The sequence below is a fragment of the Kogia breviceps genome, chromosome 3 (genome assembly GCF_026419965.1).
Source record: "Kogia breviceps isolate mKogBre1 chromosome 3, mKogBre1 haplotype 1, whole genome shotgun sequence".
Classification (NCBI taxonomy): domain Eukaryota; kingdom Metazoa; phylum Chordata; class Mammalia; order Artiodactyla; family Physeteridae; genus Kogia; species Kogia breviceps.
The window spans coordinates 9056221-9077740 of NC_081312.1; the positions used below are offsets into that span (position 1 = coordinate 9056221).

Here is a 21520-nt window from a genome sequence, read left to right on the forward strand (position 1 = left end):
GAAGCCCGTGCACCGCAACAAAGACCCAGCACAGTCATAAATAAATAAATATATTTTTTAAAAAGGTAGGAGATCCTGACACATGCTACAACATGGATAGACCTTGAAGACATTGTGCTAAGTGAAATGAGTCGGACACAAAAGGACAAATATTATAGGAGGAACCTAGAATAGTCAAATTTATGGACACAGAACATAGAATGGTGGTTGACAGGGGTTGCAGGGGGTGGAAATGGGGAGTTAATGTTTAATGGGTATGGAGTTTCAGTTTGAGAAGATGCAAACTGTTTGGAGATAAAAGTAATGGTCACGGGTGCACAAAATTGTGAATGCACTTAGTGCCACTGAACTATACACCTAAAAATGTTCAAAATGGTAAATTTTACATAAAATGGAATATTATTCAGCCACAAAACAAAATGAAATCTCGCCATCTGGGGACAAGATAGATGGACCTTGGGGGCATTATGCTAAGTAAAATAAGTCAGACAGAAAAAGACAAGTACCATATGATCTCACTTATAAGTGGAATTCAAAAACAACCACGACGACAAAACCAAGTTTATAGATACCGAGAATATATTGGTGGTTGCCAGGGGTGAGTGGGAGATTGGGTAGAGGGAGTCAAAAAGTAAAAACTTCCAGTTATAAAGTAAATAAGTCATGGGGATGTAATATATAGCATGGTGACTATAGTTCATAATACTGTATTGTATATTTGAAAAAAAAAAAGACCTCCCAGGAGAAATGGCCCTGGATTCGAATCTTGATGAACGAGCATAAATTTGGGACCTAAAAACAACATATTTAATTCCTTCTCTTGTTTCTTTTTCCACTTGTGCTAAGATGACTCAGACTTCCTTTCCTAGAGAGCCCTAATTTTAGACACTCAACATTCCTGATAAAGTCCCAGGATCCAGTCCGGCTCACAACGGCATCCAGTTGTATCCAGTTGTAAGCTGTGCTCGTCTAGGTCCTTGCAGCCACATGGAGAATGAAGAAATAAAGAATCAAGAGGAAAACCTCTCACTCCGCACGTCACAATCCATTCCAGATGGATTACAGAGGTAAGATAAAAACGAGAAAATCAGTGCGACACTGGAAGAACTAGAAATGAATATTTATCCAACATCTAGGGGAGAAAAGACTTGCTAAGTATAGCAGTAATAGAAGAAAAGCCCAGGGCTTCCCTGGTGGCGCAGTGGTTGAGAATCTGCCTGCCAGTGCAGGCGACACAGGTTCGATCTCTGGCCCGGGAAGATCCCACATGCCCTGGAGCAACTAAGCCCGTGCGCCACCACTACTGAGCCTGCGCTCTAGAGCCCGTGCTCCGCAACAAGAGAAGTCACTGCAATGAGAAGCTTGCACACCGCAACGAAGAGTAGCCCCCCTCGCCCCAACTAGAGAAAGCCCACGTGCAGCAATGAAGACCCAACACACACACAAAAAAGCCCACGGGAAAACAAAAGGGACTCCAGCAAAAAGTAAAATTTCTACACATGGCACGTGGGCAAGGAGGGGGAAAAGCAAGGAGGAAAAATATTTGCAGCAAAGAGTTAGTGTCTTTATTCTGTAAAGAATTGATACCCATCAGTAAGAAAAACGTTGAGATTTCTGTAGTAAAATGAGTAAAAGATACAATTTCCAAAAGAAAAAAGGACACAATCAGTAGGGAGACCTATGAGGAGGTGCTCTTCTTTGTAGTAACAAAGAAAATGGAAGCTGAGATGAGGATGAGCTCCCGTCTGCATCTAGCAGTGCGGCTAGTGTAGGACAATTCCAGGCTGACAAGCAATAGAACCAAAAGCTTTCTGCTCCTTTGTCTGTGCCTTGGCATCATCTGGTGAGACAACTTGTCTTTTTTTTTTTTTTCTTTCGGTACGCGGGCCTCTCACTGTTGTGGCCTCTCCCATTGCGGAGCACAGGCTCCGGATGCGCAGGCTCAGCGGCCACGGCTCACAGGCCCAGCCGCTCCGCGGCACGTGGGATCTTCCCGGACCGGGGCACGAACCCGTGTCCCCTGCATCGGCAGGCGGACTCTCAACCACTGCGCCACCAGGGAAGCCCAACAACTTGTCTTTTTAAAAAGACTTTTGATAAACACATAATATACAGAGGGCTTTGTGTTATAGGCAAGAGACAGCAACTTAATATTTCCCTAGAGCTCCAGGGCTAAACTAAGAGAGATGCAAGAAGGACTTGTCAAGGTCATTCATTTATTCTCTTACCCATTCTACAACTATTTATTGAGTATCTGCTATGTACAAGGCAGAGAACTACAGGATCTGCCAGTACAGCTATGAAAAGATGGATACGGTCTCCCAGCCAGCTCGTCCCCCCTTCCCCCTCCATCCATCTATAATGCTGTACTGAGAAGAACTTCAAGCAGCTTTTCGGGGCATTAGGGTCTTCCCTCCAACATATGAAAGAGGCAGAGTGAATCTGACCCTGCACTCTGAGAGCCAGGAGCCTCTGGTAACGAGAGTCTCTCAGTAATTTAGGATGACACAACACCTTGGGGAAACTCACTAAGGAGGTAGCTGCCATGGCAGGATCTGGAGGCCAGTGACCTGGATTCGGGACCTGACTTGGCTCTTTTCTGGCCGTGAGCTCCTGAGTGAGTCACTAACCCCGTGGCTGTGACCACCAGCCTTACCCGTGGAATGAGTAGCGGAGGATTCAAGGTACCCCTGGTGCGAAAGCATTCGGCAAACTGTGACGTGTCCAATAAATAGGAGGGGTGTTCCTGACTCAGGACACCAACCGGCTGTTTATTTCGATGAACGCCGCAGAATCTGACCCCTCCCGCCAGGGCTGCAGCATCCCAGGTGAGGGATGGGGTTCCCTTCTCAGTCTCGCGTTTGCTTAGAGGAAGGCTGTTCCACGTGGTCGAGCCTCCACGTTCCGTTCAGCAGTTATAGAACTCTAATGACTTGATGGCTAATTCTGTTCTGATTCATATAGTGGCGAACTAGGATTTTTACCGTGTAACAGATGGCTGTCTTCATTAAACCATGATCCATGTGCTCTGACTGGAAGCAGCTGGTTTGGGGTGGGGGTGGGGGGTGGCAATTTATTTCCTTCGTGTCAAAACTGAGCCACGAGGAAGGGAATTCAGATGGAAATAATGCAATTTGTTTCATTTCGTGTTATCTGTAAAATTAGGGCTTTCCGTCCCCCACCCCCTTGAGCCTTTTAGAGGTCCCCACTATGATCTTTACAAAGCTTAAGCAGTCAGGGAGGCTGGAGGCAGCGTCATCTCCTGAGAAACTGATGGAGGCAGCAGGCACCATCGATGCTGTCTGGGCCTCCAAGGGCCTGGGGGTACAGCAGCAGCAGCCAGACAGCACCAAGGTAGACCCGTTTTGTCACACTGAGAGGCAAACCCATTGCTCTTGAAAAGGAAAGTGTTTTGTTTTTATTTTTTCATTTCTTTTCTTTTACAGACAGGAGAGTAAGCCTCAGCGAGGAAGGTCACTTGCCCCAAAACAAGTGGTCTTGGTCAGGGTCAGGTCCACAGACTGGATCCTCACTAGACATCATGGGGTCCCTGGACCAGTATCATTGGCATCACCTCGGAGCTTGTGAGAGACGCAGAACCTACACCCCACTGACCTGCTGAACCAAAATTGGCACTTTATGAAGACCCTCAAGTGATGTGTGTGCTCGTGAAGGGGACGGCAGTGACTTGGGAGTTTTCGTTTGTGGAGCACATGCCAGGGACCAGGAGCTTTACAGCTTTTGCAAGATGCTTCATGTGTTTTATCTCATTTAATATTCACAAAAGTGTTGAATGCAAAGCAGGTACTTTATTCCCATTTTGCTGATGGAGAAATCGAGGCCCGGAGAGGTGAGTTTATTTGCCCGAAGCCACACAGACAGTAGATAAGATTTCAAGCTAGCTTTGTCTAATGGCTAAGTCTGGGCTTACAACTGTTATAGCCAACATTATCTCGAATGCCAATGACTTTTTTTTTTTTTTTTTTGCGGTATGCGGGCCTCTCACTGTTGTGGCCTCTCCCGTTGCGGGGCACAGGCTCCGGACGCACAGGCCTAGCGGCCATGGCTCACGGGCTTAGTTGCTCCGCGGCATGTGGGATCTTCCCGGACCAGGGCACGAACCCGTGTCTCCTGCATCGGCAGGCGGATTCTCAACCACTGTGCCACCAGGGAAGCCCGCCAATGACTTTTTTAAAAATTAATTTTTATTGGAGTAGAGTTGATTTACAATCTCGTGTTAGTTTCTGCTGTACAGCAAAGTGAATCAGTTATATATATACATATTTCCACTCTTTTTTAGATTCTTTTCCCATATAGATCATGACAGAGTACTGAGTAGAGTTCCCTGTGCTATACAGCAGGTTCTTATTCGTTATCTATTTTATATATAGTAGTGTGTCTAGGTTAATCCCAATCTCCCAATTTATCCCTCTCGCTCCCCCTCTTCCCCCTTGGTAACCAGAAGTTTGTTTTCTACACCTGTGACTTTACTTCTGTTTTGTAAATAGGTTCATTTGTACCGTTTTTTTTAGATTCCACGTATAAGCGATATCATATATTTGTCTTTCTCTGTCTGACTTACTTCACTCAGTATGACAAGCTCCAGGTCCATCCATGTCACTGCAAATGGCATGATTTCATTCTTTGTTATGGCCGAGTAATATTCTATTGTATATATGTACCACATCTTCTTTACCCATTCCTCTGTCAATGGACACTTATGTTGCTTCCATGTCCTGGATATTGTAAATGCCAATGACTTTTTAACCACAGGTAGAACCAAAGATGTCTTCAGTATCTTTCTAAATGTATTACATTCATCCCTGCCCTCTGAAATTAAATAGCTGAAAATTAATGTTACCTTTCAAAATTATAAACTTCATAATGAATATCTATTATTTTAGAATACAAGGAGATCCTAAGAAAGTATGCAGGACTGTTTGTCCCTTTACTGAATGAACATAGTCTGCTGAATTTTAAAATAAACTTTTAATTTTAGAATAGTTTTAAACTTATAGGAAAATTGCAATGATAGTACAGGAGTTCCCATATACTGTGTATGCAGTTTCCCCTATTATTATCTTGCATTAGTGTGGTATATTTGTCACAATTAATGAACCAAACTTTGTTCAGATGTCCTTAGCTTTTAATGATCTTCTTTTTCTGTCCCAAGATCTCATCCAGGACACCACAGCACATTTAGTTGTCATGTCTCCTTAGACTCCTCTTGGCTGTGATGATTTCTCTGATTCTCCTTGTGTTTGATGACTTTGCCAGTTTTGAGGAGTCAGGTATTTTGTAAAATGTCCCTCAGCTGGAATTTGTCTGACGTTTTCCTCATGATTAGGCTGGGCTTCTGGGGTTTAGGGACGAAGATCACAGAGATCATGACATCATAACAGGGGAGGGTACACTGTTATGACTTATAAGGTACACATGACTTATCACTGTTGATGTTGACCTTGATCACCTGGCCAAGGGGTCACGTTTGTTAGATTTCTCCACTGCAAAGTTATTCCTTCCCCATCTGCACATTTCCATACTGTAGCCTTTAGAAGGAAGTTTAGGGGAGGAAAATCTCCATCCATCTTAGCTTCATTGGCTGAGGCCCTGCAAATTAGACTTACGAAAGACAGATGAACGAGAGAAAAACAAAGAAGTTTATTAACATGTTCATCGTGCATACAAGCGGGAGTACTCAGTGATGAATAACTCATAGGGGTGATTACAACATGGGCTTCATAGCATTTTAACAAAACAGTGAATCTTTTAGAGAAGTGACAGGACAAAGGAAAAGGATTTTGAGTTTCTAGGGAGGGCAAACGGGGGGAACACAAATATATGGGCGAACTAATGGAAGATAAGGGCTAGTTAATACGGCTTGTTATGCAGATTTCCCTGGTGCTGTCTTGGGGCTGAGACTGGAGTTGTCTCCTATGATGAACTCTGCCCCTCCTGGTAAAGAGGGGAATGGAGACATCTTTACAATGTATGCACCGTTTCCTACAAACAGAGAGAGGTCAGAGAGCTTTTCCTGTATCTGCCTATTCGCCATTGCCTTCAGCTCAGAATAATCCTTATGCCCAAATGGTACATTTTGGGGTGGCATATTCTGCCACCCTTCAGAAGTCATTGTGAGCTGTCCACTCTTGAGGAGTGGGGAGTTGTGCTCTACCTTCTTGAGGATGGAAGATCTATTGATACGTAAAATGTGTGGAATTCTTCTGTAGGCAAGATTTACCTTTTCTCCCTCATGTATTTAGTCAGTCATGTGTTTATATCACCATGGACTCATGGATATTTATTTTATGCTTTGGGTGATAATCCAATACTACTTTATTTATCTTGATGCGCCAGCTGTGGTCGAGAGCTTTTTCAGTTGGCTGCTGTATCCCTTTGGCATACTCCCATCACTGTGGATGTTCTCTTTAGCACTTCCTTACTTTCTGACACTCCAAGATGCTCCAGGTTCACCTTGTCTATTCCCTTCCCCAGCCCTAGAATCGGCCATTTCCCCAAGGACCACATTCTGTTTGAGTTTGTGTTTACATATGCCATCTGGTCTGACCTTCCCAACAGCTCTGTGACAGGGGGAGCATTATCCTCCTTCACAGATATGGATCAGAAAGGAGAAGCTGTTTGCCAAGAGAATGAAGGTTGGAGTCAGTATCTGAGTTAACATCTGCCTGCCTGCCCCAAAGCCTTCACCACCTATACTGACCTGTTATATTACAAAATAGAGCAATCTCTCTCAATTTGGGGGATCCATGAGGTTCCAAGGAGAGGAAGAAGGGAGAAAGAGAGCTGAGTGGAGTCACTGAGAGGTAAGAAGGAGCTGGAGGTCCTGCTTCAATGAGATTTCTACGTCTACAGAACATAGACACAGCCTCCCTCTTCTTCAGCCCACCACTCAACCCACCTTGTAGCTACTTTTAGGTATCTCCACCCCTTAGGTTTCCTTCCATGGAATCCTAGAATTCCAGTTCTAGAAGACACTCAGCGATCGTATCATTAACTCTTCTCCTTTTACAGATGATACAGTTGAAGGTCAGAGAAGGCAAGAGGCTTGTTCAAGGGTGAATAGCAACTACTTGCCAGAACTGGCACTAGGATCCAGGTTCCCTGATTCCTACATCACTGCCCCCAACGGGCCTTCATCGCAGTGAGCTGGTTTCACCTGGGAGCCAGGACCTGCGCGTTGCCATGAGGAATGGTATCACTCATCCTTCGGTCCGTCTCTTTTTGTGTCCTGGGCCTGTAGAGTATACCCGTGAAGATGGGGAGGGGTATTCACTTCCGCCCTTTACCCACCTAAGGACTCTCCCTCGGCCCCGCAATTAGGCTTCAGCAAAAGACTCTTCTCGAAACTCACTCTGAGTCCTCCTCCCGCATCGCTCTTTTCCACATGCTCAAAACCCAGCCAGAGCAGCAGGGGCCTGACTATGGAGCCTGGAGTTCCCAATGATTGTTGGATCAGAATCCCTAGTTCATCAGGCCTGACACCCAGTGTTCGCTGGAGACAGAACCCACAGAATGTTGGATAGTGACTGATTAATTTCCAGCCTGAAGGCAGTAGAGCCGTCCACCTTGCCATTAAGAGAGCCATGTTTGGCGAGGGACATGCAGGCAAACAGAGAGGAGTATTTTTATGATCCAACTCTGAGTGAATTCATCTGAGGGCCTGTTTAGCTTCAGGGCAAGCAGGAAGAGATTAAATAAGTTAATGGATGCGATAGCACTTTCCAAACTGTAAACTGGTTGTGAAAGCACTTTCTAACTGTAAAGTGTTACCTAAATCCTGAGAGAATGTTGGTGGAGTGTGGGTTGCAGCATTCCAGAGCTGAATACAGCAATGTCTGCTCCAGTATCTCCAGCTACTTTAGGAATTTAGGTTTATAAATTTTGGAATCAAGTGAATCTTTTTTCTCCCCTTTCACATAACTTTGCTTTGCAGCAGACTGCGCCTCCCTTCCTTTGTGGCTTCAACTTAAAAGTGCATGCAGACTGCAAGGGGAATTTTCAATGGCTCCCTCCCTTAATAAAATATCTAATTCTATATGAAATTAGCGAAACGTAGTAAATCCTAGAGAACAACAAACGATTCCTTGAAGATTTATAAAAGGCAAAAACGGCTCTATAAAGAATTTGATAGTTTTCTAACTAATAATTATTACTAGTGATTACATGGCTTTTTACCTTGGTTAAAACCATAAAATTATACACTTAAAACTGGTAAATTTTGTAGTATGTAAATTACATCTCAATAAAGCTGATTTTTTTTTTCTTTTTTTTTTTTTTTTTTTTTTTGCGGTACACGGGCCTCTCACTGCTGTGGCCCCTCCCGTTGCGGAGCACAGGCTCCGGACGCGCAGGCTCAGCGGCCATGGCTCACGGGCCCAGCCGCTCCGCGGCATGTGGGACCTTCCCGGACCGGGGCACGAACCCGCGTCCCCTGCATCGGCAGGCGGACTCTCAACCACTGCGCCACCAGGGAAGCCCAAAGCTGATTTTTTAAAGGCATAAACACCCAGGAACAGTTTGGTATTTTTCAAATAATATTAGTTAAATTTCACCTAATATATTCCTAGGCACAGAATGTTTCTTTCCACATTATTTTAAAATTTGTCTTCAGGACAAACATCTCAAGCTGAGACAGAGTTCTGAAACTTTGCACAAGCTTCCCATCAAAAACTCCTCTCTAAGAATTTTCTCATATTCTGTAGCTTTGTATTTCAAATTAAAAAGCCATTGTTTTCTCTAATTACTTCCTGCGAATTACAGGAAAGCTCTTGTTTAACTTTCTAACACATTTTATCAGGTAGAACGTTTTACCTGACTCTCTGCCGCATTCTTTACTGGGTAGAGATGCTCAGAGAGGAAATTTAAAGATAGTTTTGAACGGCACTGAGGGAAAGTGTGTCCCCTTCACCAGCTGTATTCTAGCCTAAGTTCCTAAGGATCCATAACTTTCTAGTCAGGCATGATAAACTTTTTCTTTGCAACAATCCAGCACTGACAGTGCGTCTAGCATTTTCAGTGATTCGTACTGTTATGTGGGAGCACTTGTTTCTTACTCTTGATATTTACACTGTTAAGGAAGGAAAATGATTAATGTACTTCCCAACGTTTCCTGGTTCCTTCCATGTGGAGGAACTTTGTAAGTGGCCCCTTTCTGCCCCTTTCCTCAATCCTGCTGGGAGGCTGAAATGACTTATCCAATTGGCAACTATGGAAAAATCAACCAGGCAAACTCAAGTTAATTCCTCCAGTCTCATCTTGAGAGTGAGCCTCCCTGCTGAAGCATGAACTCCCTACTCCTCCATGTCCTAACACTAACCTGGGCGAAACGCCCCACAGATGGACCCAGTGCCCTGTCCCACCCCAGCTGCTAGGACAGGGTGGTTAAGTCAGTCTAATACTAGGGTTTTATTTTAGTAGGCTCACTTACCCAAGGATAAAAGCCATGCCCCCCAATCTTGATGTTCCATCCACTTTCTTATCTGAACAGGGAAGGGGGTGTCATTCATTAACGAACTACCCTCAAAGACACCAGCACTTATAAGAGAAAGCAATGGACATGCACTGAATTCTCAGTCCAACCACCGAACTAGGTTGCGACTATGGACCTGCTACTTGACCTTTCTGAGCTCCACCTGTAAAACACAGAGGAAAACAGTACCAGCATCACAGCAGCATCACAGTATCAAATGAGATAGTGAAAAGGAAAGAGGTCGGTAAACTGTGATGACCTCTGTACTTATGAGCTATGCTTAAAACTGTTTGCTCTAGACTAAATATCTGTGTCCCTCACAAAGTTCATATGTTGAAACCTAATCCCTAACGTGATGGTATTAGGAGGTGGGGCCTCTGGGAGATGATTATGTCATGCAGGTGGAGCCCTCATGAATGGGATTAGTGTCCTTATAAAAGAGCATCCAGGGAGCTCCCTTGTCCCTTCCGCCACATGAGGATACAGCAAGAAGACAGTGTCCTCAGCAGACACCGAATCTGCCAGCACCTTGATCTCAGACCTGTGAGAAATAAATTTCTGTTGTTTAGAAGTCACTCAGTCTGTGGTATTCTGTTATAGCAGCCCAGATGGGGTAAAACAACATTGTAACCAATCTTTAGTAAACAGATCCAAATGTACACATGCATGCAGAGATCTAAGCTACTTACATGACACCTGTTCTCTTAGCGTGGCACAGATCATAGACCAGTGTGTAGTCTTGGCTCTGGGACTAGCCCTGACAAGACTGTGTAGCAGGTGAAAGCACCGTTTATTGGATGTCACATGAATATAGTGAGGTGGCTGAGAGCATAGGCTCTGGTGCCAAACGGAACTGGCTGGACTCCTGGCTCCACTACCCACTAGCTGGTGTCTGTGGGTGAATTTTTTTACCCCTTTGTCTGCAAAATGAGAATGATAAAAAATGAGGGTAATACAGGACCTGCTTTGTAGGGTAACCATGAGGAATAAATGAAGCAAGGCATGGGATAGATTCAATCCTGGTTCTGGAGTTCTGGTACATCATAAGCATTCATTACATGTTAACAGACATTAGGATGTCTACCCACCATCTCCACATGGCACCCATGATATTCACAACCCCCAGGCTAGTCAGGATTCTTGCTAAAACTCCTCGTCTGAGCCTAGCCTCCTTCTCAGCCCTTGTAGCCCATTCATCTCAGCACCACTCATGCTCTCAGTTCCCCCGATCAAGCAGCCAGCTCATGCCCTCTTTGCCCCAAGCTCCTTGCAGGTGATCAGGAACCATGCTTGTTTGTTCATGCACTCATCCATTCAACAAGTGCGTACCTAGAACCTCCTCCATGTCAAACCCTGGGCTGGAAGTTGGGGCCGTGGAGACAAATCAGTTTCCTTCTCCCACCCCTGCTGAGCTCATCTGAATGGGTAACAGACAGAAATGGCTCCACTCCACAGCTGGCTGTGAAGGAGCAATCTGGAGGGACAGGCAGTGCTTTGGGAGCACAGGACACGGTTCCTTCCAAGTAGGTCATGTTCAACGAGAACTCTGAAGGCAGGAGAGGCGGAGGAAGAGCCTCCTGAGCTGAAGAAAGGGTGAGGAAAGGAACCAAGGTGGTCAAAGGCATGGAGGTAGGAAGCTACAAGGATTGTGAGAGGAAAGGTTCTGTGATCCAGAACCTAGGCCCACCAGCAAGAGCTCTGTAATCAGAGATGAGGTTGCTAATTCCATGCTAAGTGCTTCTAGATGCTTGAGCAAAGGCTTGAAGTGATCAGGGCTGCTCCTCAAGAGGATGAGTAGAGCAAGTTGGGAGGATGGGTTGTGACAGGGTGGGAAGGCCCAGATGCCTTCTGAAGACCACTGGACAGTGATGGTCTCCAGTCACTTGTTCACTCATTCGTCCGAGAAACGGTTATTGTGTTCCTGATGACAGGCAACAGCTGTGCGTCTTTGAACGTGACCCCTGAGCCTTCCCGGGCCTCCAGGAACCTTCTTTCATCCATGAAGGAAAGATGTCAACATTCAGGGACTGAGGTTGTGCTGTCTGAAGCCAGGTCTTGGGCACAGGTTGCTTTCCGGAGTCTCCTGAAGCCTCAGGACTCCGCTCTGCCCAAACCAGCGGTATTGGACTTGAGGACTTAAAAATATTTCATCAGCCTTTCCCAAGCTCCACTAGAGTTTCCTCTCTCTGACTGCAAAGGAAGATATTTCCATATCATCGGGGCACACATGGGGGGTGCTTGCTCAGAAACTGGATGTCCCATGAATGTCAATATCCTCTGAAAGGAAATCCTCTCCAGACAGATGAGACATCAGAGATGCAAAGAGGGGATTTTAATCCATTGAGCCTTTACATTATGCACAGATACTATGACTGGGAACTTTAATGGCCTTCGCTTAACCCTCCAAACACCCTAGGAAGAAGGTATTTGTATTCTCAAGTTCCCAAGGACCAAACTGAGGACCAGGGAGACAAAACAAGACATTTGCCTCAAGTCACAAAACAAAGACACAGCAGAGCTGGGACCTAAGTCAGCTGGGGCTGGTTCCACATCCCATGTTCTTTCTGCTGTATCACTGTTTAGAACCACACTGGCCTCCTCCCCTGTCCTGCACATCTCATCCTCTGGGATTTGGGGTGGCCCCCACATATCTCAGGATCCCTGGTGCCACGGCTCACCCCAGCTCAAGGAGAGCTGCTGTGGTAACATGATCCAGGGAGGAAATACCACTTTAATGCATCTCCTCCGTCACCCACTCCAACAGGAAAAACAAGTTATTAACCATGCCCCGTGGGCCCTTTCAAATCCTGACAGAGAGCAACAATGAAACCTCATTGCAGGAGTCAGCCTGGAGACAAATGAAAGGAAACTGAATGTAAAATGGGGGGAGAGAAAGATTTCTGTGGGGATCTGGGTAACTTCAGGGCTGTTCAGAGAGATGAGCATTTTATAGATGGTTTGCCAACAGTCTTTGGATAGAAACTCTCATAAACAAGCCCAGAAGACTTCCCTGGTGGCGCGGTGGTTAAGAATCCGCCCGCCAACGCAGGGCACACGGGTTCGAGCCCTGGTCCGTGAAGATCCCACGTGCCGCGGAGGAACTGAGCCCGTGCGCCATAACGACTGAGCCTGTGTCTGGAGCCCATGTGCCACAACCACTGAGCCTTCATGACACAGCTACTGAAGCCCGCATGCCTAGAGCCTGTACTCCGCAACAAGAGAAAGCACCACACCGAGGAGCACACACGCTGCAATGAAGAGCAGCCCCCGCTCGCCACATTTTCCTTAAACGGGTACAATAGTGCCTGGGGATTCGTGTGCTGTGCCTTAAAGAGAGCAAGAACTAGGAAACGTGGCCCTCACATCTACACTTCTCAGGAATTCCCTAGATCCGGGGTTCTCTACTCCAGTGATTCTGACCCCCAAGGGCATCTGGCCGTGGCTGGAGACGTTTTAAGTCATCACAGCTCGGATGTGCATGGGAGGGGGCCACTGGCATCTCGTGGATGGAGGTCAGGAATGCAGCTGAAAACCCTACAGGGCGCAGGAAAGACCCCACCGCAAAGCGTGGTCCAGCCCGGAATGTCAGTAGTGCTGAAGTTAAGAAACTTCGGTCTAGATAACATTTCAAGGTCTCCTTAACAGCAGCTGCTGTTACCCCACTATCCTTTCCTTGTCTTTACTTAATGGCAAATGGTCCTTGGAGGGGGAGGTCCTGACCTACCATGCTTACCACCGTGAGCCCCCAAATGAGAGTTATTACCAAAGAAAAAGTCATCTTTTTGGCACCGAATGATGATGTCTGCCACCCTCCTTTAGATAAGGGTTTTAGCCTCATGCCACAATGGCACACAGGCTAGCTTACCTCAGCCTGCGCACTCTGCCTGCCATCTCCCTAGCCTGCCATCCCAAGAATGATGGTGTTAAGCCTTGATGTGATGCTCAGGACAGGTGGGCTTGCAAGGGATAAAGGTCCTTTACACTGAAAGAATTTTCCTTTGCCAGTTAGAACTCTTCTCCTATACAATGGAGCATCGCCTTTGCAAATCACAGTGTTAGTTCGAAATTATATTAAATTCAAATAAGATCCAACTCAAGCATTCATGCACTCATCAACCTGCCAACGGAAACGTACAGAGCACCTTTTATGCCCAAAACCTTCTGCTCCAGCCTGGAATTCTAAATACGAAGCGGCGCTGCAACCCACACGGCCGACCACCCCCCCCCAACCCCCCACAGAGTGCACACTCAGATGGGAACACATAGCTGCAGGGGAACGAGATGGATTTGGTGTGGAGGCTCGTGGTGGAGACTGACAGCTCCAAACCTACTTCCTTTCGCCTTGTGCATGCGGCTAGATGCCGTTTCTCATCTTCCTCTGCAGCTGGATGCACCTGGGTCTCTGAGTTCCGGACTCTGAGCTGGAAGTGAGGAGAGTCGCTCACAAACCTAGCCCATGAGAACCTCTCGGGCTTGGTCTCTCTCCTTTCCCGTCTCCAAGCCAGAGACAGAGGATCCAGCAGCAGACTCCAAGCCCCCAGGGGATGGTACAGCCATAGTATGGAAGGGTCCCAGGATGGCGGGGGTGGGGGTGGGGGTGGGAGACCACCCCTAAGCAAGAATGCCCACATTGGAGTGAGACGTCAATTTGTATTGCATTAAGCTACTGAAACTTGGGGCAATATTTTCACAGCAGCTAGGGTTACATGTCCTAACTAATAGCAGATGTGTGCCCAACCGTCCACCCAAGAGTAGCTGAGTCTCCTTTGTGTCCCCATTATGATCTATAAAGACCTTTATCACAATACCTGCCTTTCTGCACTCATTTGTTTATCTCTTTGTGTCCCTACACAAAAGTTGCCCCACACTTTTTTCATGGTAGGGGCTTAGGGGTGGCCATCTTACTACCAGGGGAGATAGGAAACTTGTCTTGAAGCTATAACTGCCTAGAAAATGCACCATTTCACTCTCAACCTAAAAAATAAGAAGATACATTTTGCTGGCATTTTCTCCAGCAAGGATTCTCCCCCAGATTCAACTAGGAAGGCAAAGTCAACATTCTACCAGGATACTTCTCCATTTTTATTCTCCTCTTAAAAAAATATAATAAAAGACGGTAAGTCTATTTCTTTTGGAGCAGTAGAAGGTATTAGCCTACGTCCTCCCTGTAGCAATGCATGTTGCATTAAAGAATCACTCAGCCGTGCTACCTGCTTTTGAAAAGAGACCAGAGACAGCCCTAGGGATCCAGGAGCCATTGGAGGATCTGGGCGGAGGAGGCTATTACAATCAGGAGAGGGAGGCGGGGCGGAGGCACCGGGGCCGCTGTTATTATTCAGCTGGGCTCCGCTGGGCGCCGTCTCCCTTGGCTCCGACTGTGTCGATTTCTCCCGCATACTCTCGGCCCCTCACTCCCCGCGGCTGACCACGGGCGGAGCCTGGCGTTTCGAGGCCGAGCGGCGCCGGGGTGAGGGGCGCGGAGGAGGAGGAGGAGGCGCCGCGTGCCCTGGCGCCGGGCGGCCGCCGCTGCCGTGGCGCACGCCTGTCTCTTCGGGTAGGTTATCATCCGCGACACAGGCGTTGGTGAATCGTGTTTATTGCTACAGTTTACAGACAAGAGGTTTCAGCCAGTGCATGACCTCACTATTGGTGTAGAGTTCGGTGCTCGAATGAAAACTGTTGATGGGAAACAGATAAAACTTCAGATTTGGGATACAGCAGGTCAGGAGTCCTTTCGTTCCAGCACAAGGTCGTATTACAGAGGTGCAGCAGGGGCTTTACTAGTGTATGATATTACAAGGAGAGACACATTCAACCACTTGACAACCTGGTTAGAATATGCCCGCCAGCATTCCAATTCCAACATGGTCATTAGGCTTATTGGAAAGAAAAGTGATTTAGAATTTAGAAGAGAAGTAAAAAAAGAAGAAGGTGAAGCTTATGCAGGAAAACATGGACTTATCTTCATGGAAACTTCTGCTAAGCCTGCTTCTAATGTAGAAGAGTCATTTATTAATACAGCGAAAGAAATTTATGAAAAAATCCAAGAAGGAGTCTTTGACATTAATAACGAGGCAAATGGCATTAAAATCGGCCCTCAGCCTGCTGCTACTAACGCCACGCACGCAGGCAGTCAGGGAGGACGGCAGGCCAGGGGAGGCTGCTGCTGAGTCTGTTTTTACTGTCTCGCTGCCCAGAAGGGGCTACTCACCTATTCTTTCACCCTCTCCTCCTGCTCAGCTGAGACATGAAACTCTTCGAAATGGCTTTAGGCCACAGAAGAAGACTTTAATCCTTCAAATTCTTGTGTATGTAACTTTGAATAAGTGGTTAATGTTCACTTAAAAAGACAGATTTTGGAGATTGTATTCATATCTATTTGCATTTGATTTCTAGGTCAATTGACGTGATTATTTTTGTTAAATGTTGTCTTGTGCCCTTACCTACGAACTGAATTGTATTGAACACTACAAAGTCATCTTGAGCACTTTTTTTTTTTTTTTTCTGTATGCAGGCCTCTCACTGTTGTGGCCTCTCCCTTTGCGGAGCGCAGGCTCCAGATGTGCAGGCTCCGCGGCCATGGCTCACAGGCCCAGCCGCTCCGTGGTATGTGGGATCTTCCCAGACCGGGGCACGAACCCGTGTCCCCTGCATCGGCAGGCGGATTCTCAACCACTGTGCCACCAGGGAAACCCATCTTGAGCATTTAAAATCAGTTTTTGTAGTTAGGTTTCCCCGCACCTGTGATTACCTAATGTTTAATATTATGGAATTGTCCTCAAAAGTTTGTCAATTTTCAAGGCTATAAGGAAAACAGAAGGACTCTTTTAATTCTGTATTTATCATTTACTTTCTGTATATATAGTTTAATAAAACCTGCTTGGGTGTAATTTGCCAAGCTTGGATTCTTTAATGCATTTGCATAAATTCTATACTGTTTAGAGCTTAAAGCTACAGAAGCATCGTTAGGAATTGCTTGGACACTGAATTTTAAACTTTTTGACATTGTTAACGAGCATGTTCATCTTTTTCTTGTCACTAGTCCAAGAAAAATATGCCTAATATACATTCTAAAGGCTATGTATGTGTTAACCTGTTTTAAAGCCAAAAGTTTGCTATTTGTCCACAGTTTCTTTAAGACCTCTTCAGAAAAGGATTTATTTGCCTTAATGCATACTGTTGGGTAAAAACACAGTATAATGAGTGAAGTGGGCGGAAGAAAGAACTCCCCCCCACTCCCGCCTGAGAGACTCCAGGAGGAGTGAGTGTCCACATTTAGACGGCACATTAGGAGGACTTTAATCTTTCCTTGAACACAATCACGTTTTCTTTTTCTTTTATTCACATGATTTCTAAGTATATTTTTCACGCAGGACAGTTTTTCAACCTTGATGTACAGTGACTGTGTAAAATTTTTCTTTCAGTGGCAACCTATAATCTTTAAAAAATGGTGAGCATCTTGTCTGTTTTGAAGGGGATATGACAATAAACCTACCAGATGGAGAATCCTGTTAAAAGTAGAAAAGCTTTAGTAATTTGCTCGGTGTGGTGGTTTTATCCTTCTTTTTCTTTTTCTCCCTTGGACTATAATGAAACTGTTATAGCAGTGCAAAATAAAATCCTATATATAAAAAAAAATTTAAAAATAAAACAAGAAGAACCTTAGGAATCATCTCAGGTTGTAGATGGGAAAGCTGAGGCCCCACGAGGGGTCAGATCACCCAAGGTCACCAGCTGGGAAGCAACTGGTCCCAAAGTCTTCACTCTTAAGCATCTCCCACTGAGGTCCAGGTGAAAGCGGCTGGGTTCTTCCTAAGGCATCCTTCCACCCTCTGTCCCCAGGATCTAGTGCAAGCAGAGTCATTCATGCTTGCTCTTCCAGAGGCACGTGTGGATGTCTGGGGACCTTGGCCCCAGCCTGAAGCCCTGATGTCTCACTAGAAGACGACTGGGCCAAGGACCTGAGTAAGGCTCATGGCAAACACTTCCAGGGAAAATAACCTCTGAATCGCAAGAAGGATAGCCAGATGGGTCATCTCCAGCAGCAGAGGGGGGGGTCAAAGCAATGGGTCCCAGTACCCCTTGGGGTCATATTGCCTGCAGAATAACCTAGGGGGTGGGGTGGATGGGGAGGAGGGGTGAGCGCAACAGAAATCTTGCTCAATAAGCTGCATCTGGGTAACCTGTCCAAAGCAGCCCACCTCCAACCCACTGTCCAGTACGATGTTCATTCGTCTAGACAGGTCACGCTTGCTAGAGGTTAAAAGTACAACTCTGGGGTCAGACTGCCTGGGCTTGAATCCCTGTTCTCCTGCTTACCTGTGAGACTTTGGATCATCGCTTACCTCTGCTTGACTCAATTTCCTCCTCTGTAAAATGGGGACATTAACTGTACCTGCTTCATAGGGCTGCTGAGAGGATTAGGAGGAGGCTGGCACCTTATGAGCACTATATAGATACTATGTGTATACTATACATACATATATATATGAGTATAAATATATATAAATGTGTATATACAAGATTACTTTATAATATACCTTGTGCTTGTCCGTTTCATGGTTTTACCCCAGGACTAGCCCACCTATCCTGGGGACAGTGACTGTCCAGGCCGCTCTATGCATCACGAAAACTCTCTTTTTTGACTTAAACCAAAGGGAACACAAATGTCTCTGCTATCTGGAGTGTGACTGCTGCCGTAAGCTGGGTGGCCCACTGCCCCAAGACTGGCTTTCGGGGGAAAAGACCCAGGAGATGTGATCTAAAGGAGGATAAATATTTCCCCCTGTGTCTGGAATCAAGTGGCATTTGCTTTCAGCTCTGAGGAATCCATTCTTTTCTGTAGCCCCAAATAAATCTTTATGGAGGGAGGAAATTACCAGAGGTAAAACTGAGTCTGTTTAGTGGTGCCTGACTCACTTGGGGACAGCACTGGAATGCCAGTGGGCCCAGGCCCTGCTGGACATCCTTCTCCCGGAGCAGGCTGCCCACTTAGAGGGCGGAAGCGGGGAAGGGGGCTACACTTCTGTCATCTGGCCGACATCCTGCACTGACCTCACCGCTGATGCTCTGGGTGGCCGGGAGAAAGACGCTTCACCTCTTTCTGGGCTTCTCTTTCCTCTTCAGTAAACTTAAGACAATAATGATGAGTCCCGCCTTGTATTATTAGCGTTGATTAAATCACAGATGCAAACACCTTTGCAAAAACACAAAGAGGTATTATTCCAATCAACTTATGGCTGATCTGCCCCCTCCCACCCACCAAACTCAGCCTCTCCTTCCTTTGATAACTCCAAAGGGGTTAAAAGATTTGCATCTTGGCTCTGCCATTTACTAGATCATGCCTTCAGACAATGCATCACTTCTCTGTGAAGTGGGGATAAGAATAGTACCTCCCTGCAGAATTGCGGTGAGAATTAAATGAACAAATCCATGGTAAAGCACTTAACTCACATCAGTACCTGCCACAAAGCAAATAGACATTGACAGAGATTAGCAGTAAGGGCACACTTAACACCCTGTGTGTAACTTGTCTCTTTCTGTGTCATTCCTATGAGATTGTGGGCTCCTCAAGCACAGGGGCACGACCTTTCTATTTTAATATATTCTCCTTTGCAGTGGGTATGGGATGCTGCCCTGGCCATTTCTGCTGAGCTTTGATCAGCTTTGTACGGGGGTAGCTTGGTCTCGGCTTTTGGCCATGTGTCTCTTATGCCCTGTCCCAGGGCTTCTCTCATGGGTGTCACAATGCCGGCCACTCATCCTTGCCCAACCGGAAGTGTGGGAAGTTAACGCCGACGGGCAGCTCTTGACCAGGGACAGGAGCCGATGCCTCCCTCTACGCCCCCCAGGAGCACAGTCCGGAGAAGCATTTCATAAAGTGACTCAGAGTGTCCACGGGATGGAGCGGTCACTCAGCGTGGTGCAGTTTAATAAGGCCTCCTTGCGTTGGGTTCTCCCTTCCCGTTTCACTTCCCCAGGCCCTCCCTCCAGCTCTCTGGTACTATGTTCTCCAATAAACAGCCCCACTACAAGCCTTTCTCTCAGGTTCCGTCTGCGGGGGGCCCGGGCTAAGACATCCTCTTGCTGTGTTTCCCATCACAGGTAATGGCAACCCCATCCACACTGGTTCCAGGAAAGGATCTGGGGAGAGATTCCTTACTCTTCCTTTCCCTTCTTTACTCCTCCCCAGCAAAAAAAAAACAACATCCAAATGAGTTTCTTTCTGTTGATTCTATTTTATTTTCTGTTGGCTTGATTTGACTTCCTGTTGATTTTACCCTCCTACTTACTGATTTTTACTTTATTTCCTGCTGCTTCTTTTTTATTTCCTGTTGATTATACTTCCTGCGAGCTTTTTCAACAGCTAGGTTCTCAGCATCTCAGCTGCCTCTGCCTTTGTATGGGCCACCACCATCCCTCTCCCAGCAGCACGGCAGCAATCTCAACGGTCTCCCTGCTTCCAGAACTCAACAAGGCCAGATCTCAAAGACTCTTGCTCTGTAGCTTGAGCTTTACCCTTACTCTGGTGGGAGGGGTATGGTGGGAGTGGAGGGTGGTGATAAGGAGAGTTTAGAGGCAGGGAGGAATTTAGGAGGCTCCCACAAGAACCCCAGGCAAGAGGTGGTAAAATCCCAAGAAGCGGGAGATTTGGCAATATATGTTTTGAGTTCTCCCTCCACTTCTTGTTTCCTGGGAGCCCTGCAACGCATAACATTCACCTCCCAGATTTCGGTGGGAGGGGGCAGTCTCAGAATCTGAAGAATCATGCACATTTGGCATCAGGGGACTCAAGAACCCACTGTGAGCAGGCTTCTTGTCCTCAAATAGAAGTGCTGCTTCATCTCCAGGCAGGGAACGGAGCAGCCAAAGGGAATTAAATTAATAAACTGCATAAGGAGCCTAGACCCACTCCAGCCCTCTCTGTGAATCTTCCCAGCACCAATGCACTCAGCCTCTGTGCCGATTAACAGCAGCTCCAGTCTGGGGGGGTAGGGAGTCTGAAGTCTGCTATTTATATGTCTATCATTGTTACCCACAGGTGCTTGGTGGGGAGGAGGCCCAGAAAAAGCTTTATGCTTAAACCGAAACTATAATACACTGTTTATTTAGGGACCAAGGAAGGCCATCTAGGGCCCATCTTGTATTTTCTTTTAACTAACATTTGTATGTGAACCATCATATGTAACTCCCCTAATCTTCTGAAGGGACACCTTTCCCCTCCATTTTACAGATGAAGAAACTGAGTCTCAGAGAAGCAAAGTAACTTGACTAAGATCATGCAGTTATGTCTCCATCCGCACTATATGCTGAAAGTCCCTTTTAATCTTTTCCTTTAAAAGGCTGGTCAGAAAGACTTCTCTGGGTGGAAAGAATGGGCTATAATCATTGGCCCACTTTTCAAAGGTTATTTTTCATCTGGAGCCAAAGGACCTATTCCCTTTCATCCAGAGGCTGCCCGTCTTTTGAGGCCATTCCAGTACCCCTCCCCCACAAAGACCACTGACAGCCACACCAGCCGCTCTTACCTCCAAGTTCCAATAGCACCTAAGCCTGTGCTGATCCTTTGGCTTTTAATGATCAGAATTCCATATAACTTCTCTTTCTTTATTATTTAACACTTGATGATCATTTCATTTTAACAATAGAAACCTTCTAACTGAATATAGTATACCTCCGGCAAATTGTAAATATTGTGAGTGTATAGCATCTTAAATGATCACAGACTGAATCCAGCTGTACCACAGGACCCAGCCCATAAAGGAGAACATGGCCAGACCCCCAGGAGCTTCCCTGTATCCCCTTCCAGCCACTATCTCCCCAACCCAGAATAACCACTCTCTCGACTTAGGACGCTACAGATTAGCTTTGCTTCTCTCGGTGCTTTCCGTGAATGCAAATGTAAATATCATGCAGTACATACCCCTTTGAGCCTGGCTTCTTTTGCCGACACAATGTCTGCGAGTTCACCCGTGGCTGTTGAACTTTCCTCACCTTTCTGTTTGTGGGATTCATCCATTTTGTTGTGCA

General features: G+C 46.3%; 1 pseudogene; it reads left to right on the forward strand.

Moving 5' to 3' along the window:
• The first annotated feature begins 3210 nt into the window (after positions 1–3210).
• Positions 3211–15707, forward strand: LOC136793740 (ras-related protein Rab-2A pseudogene; annotated as a pseudogene).
• Positions 15708–21520: the final 5813 nt, after the last annotated feature.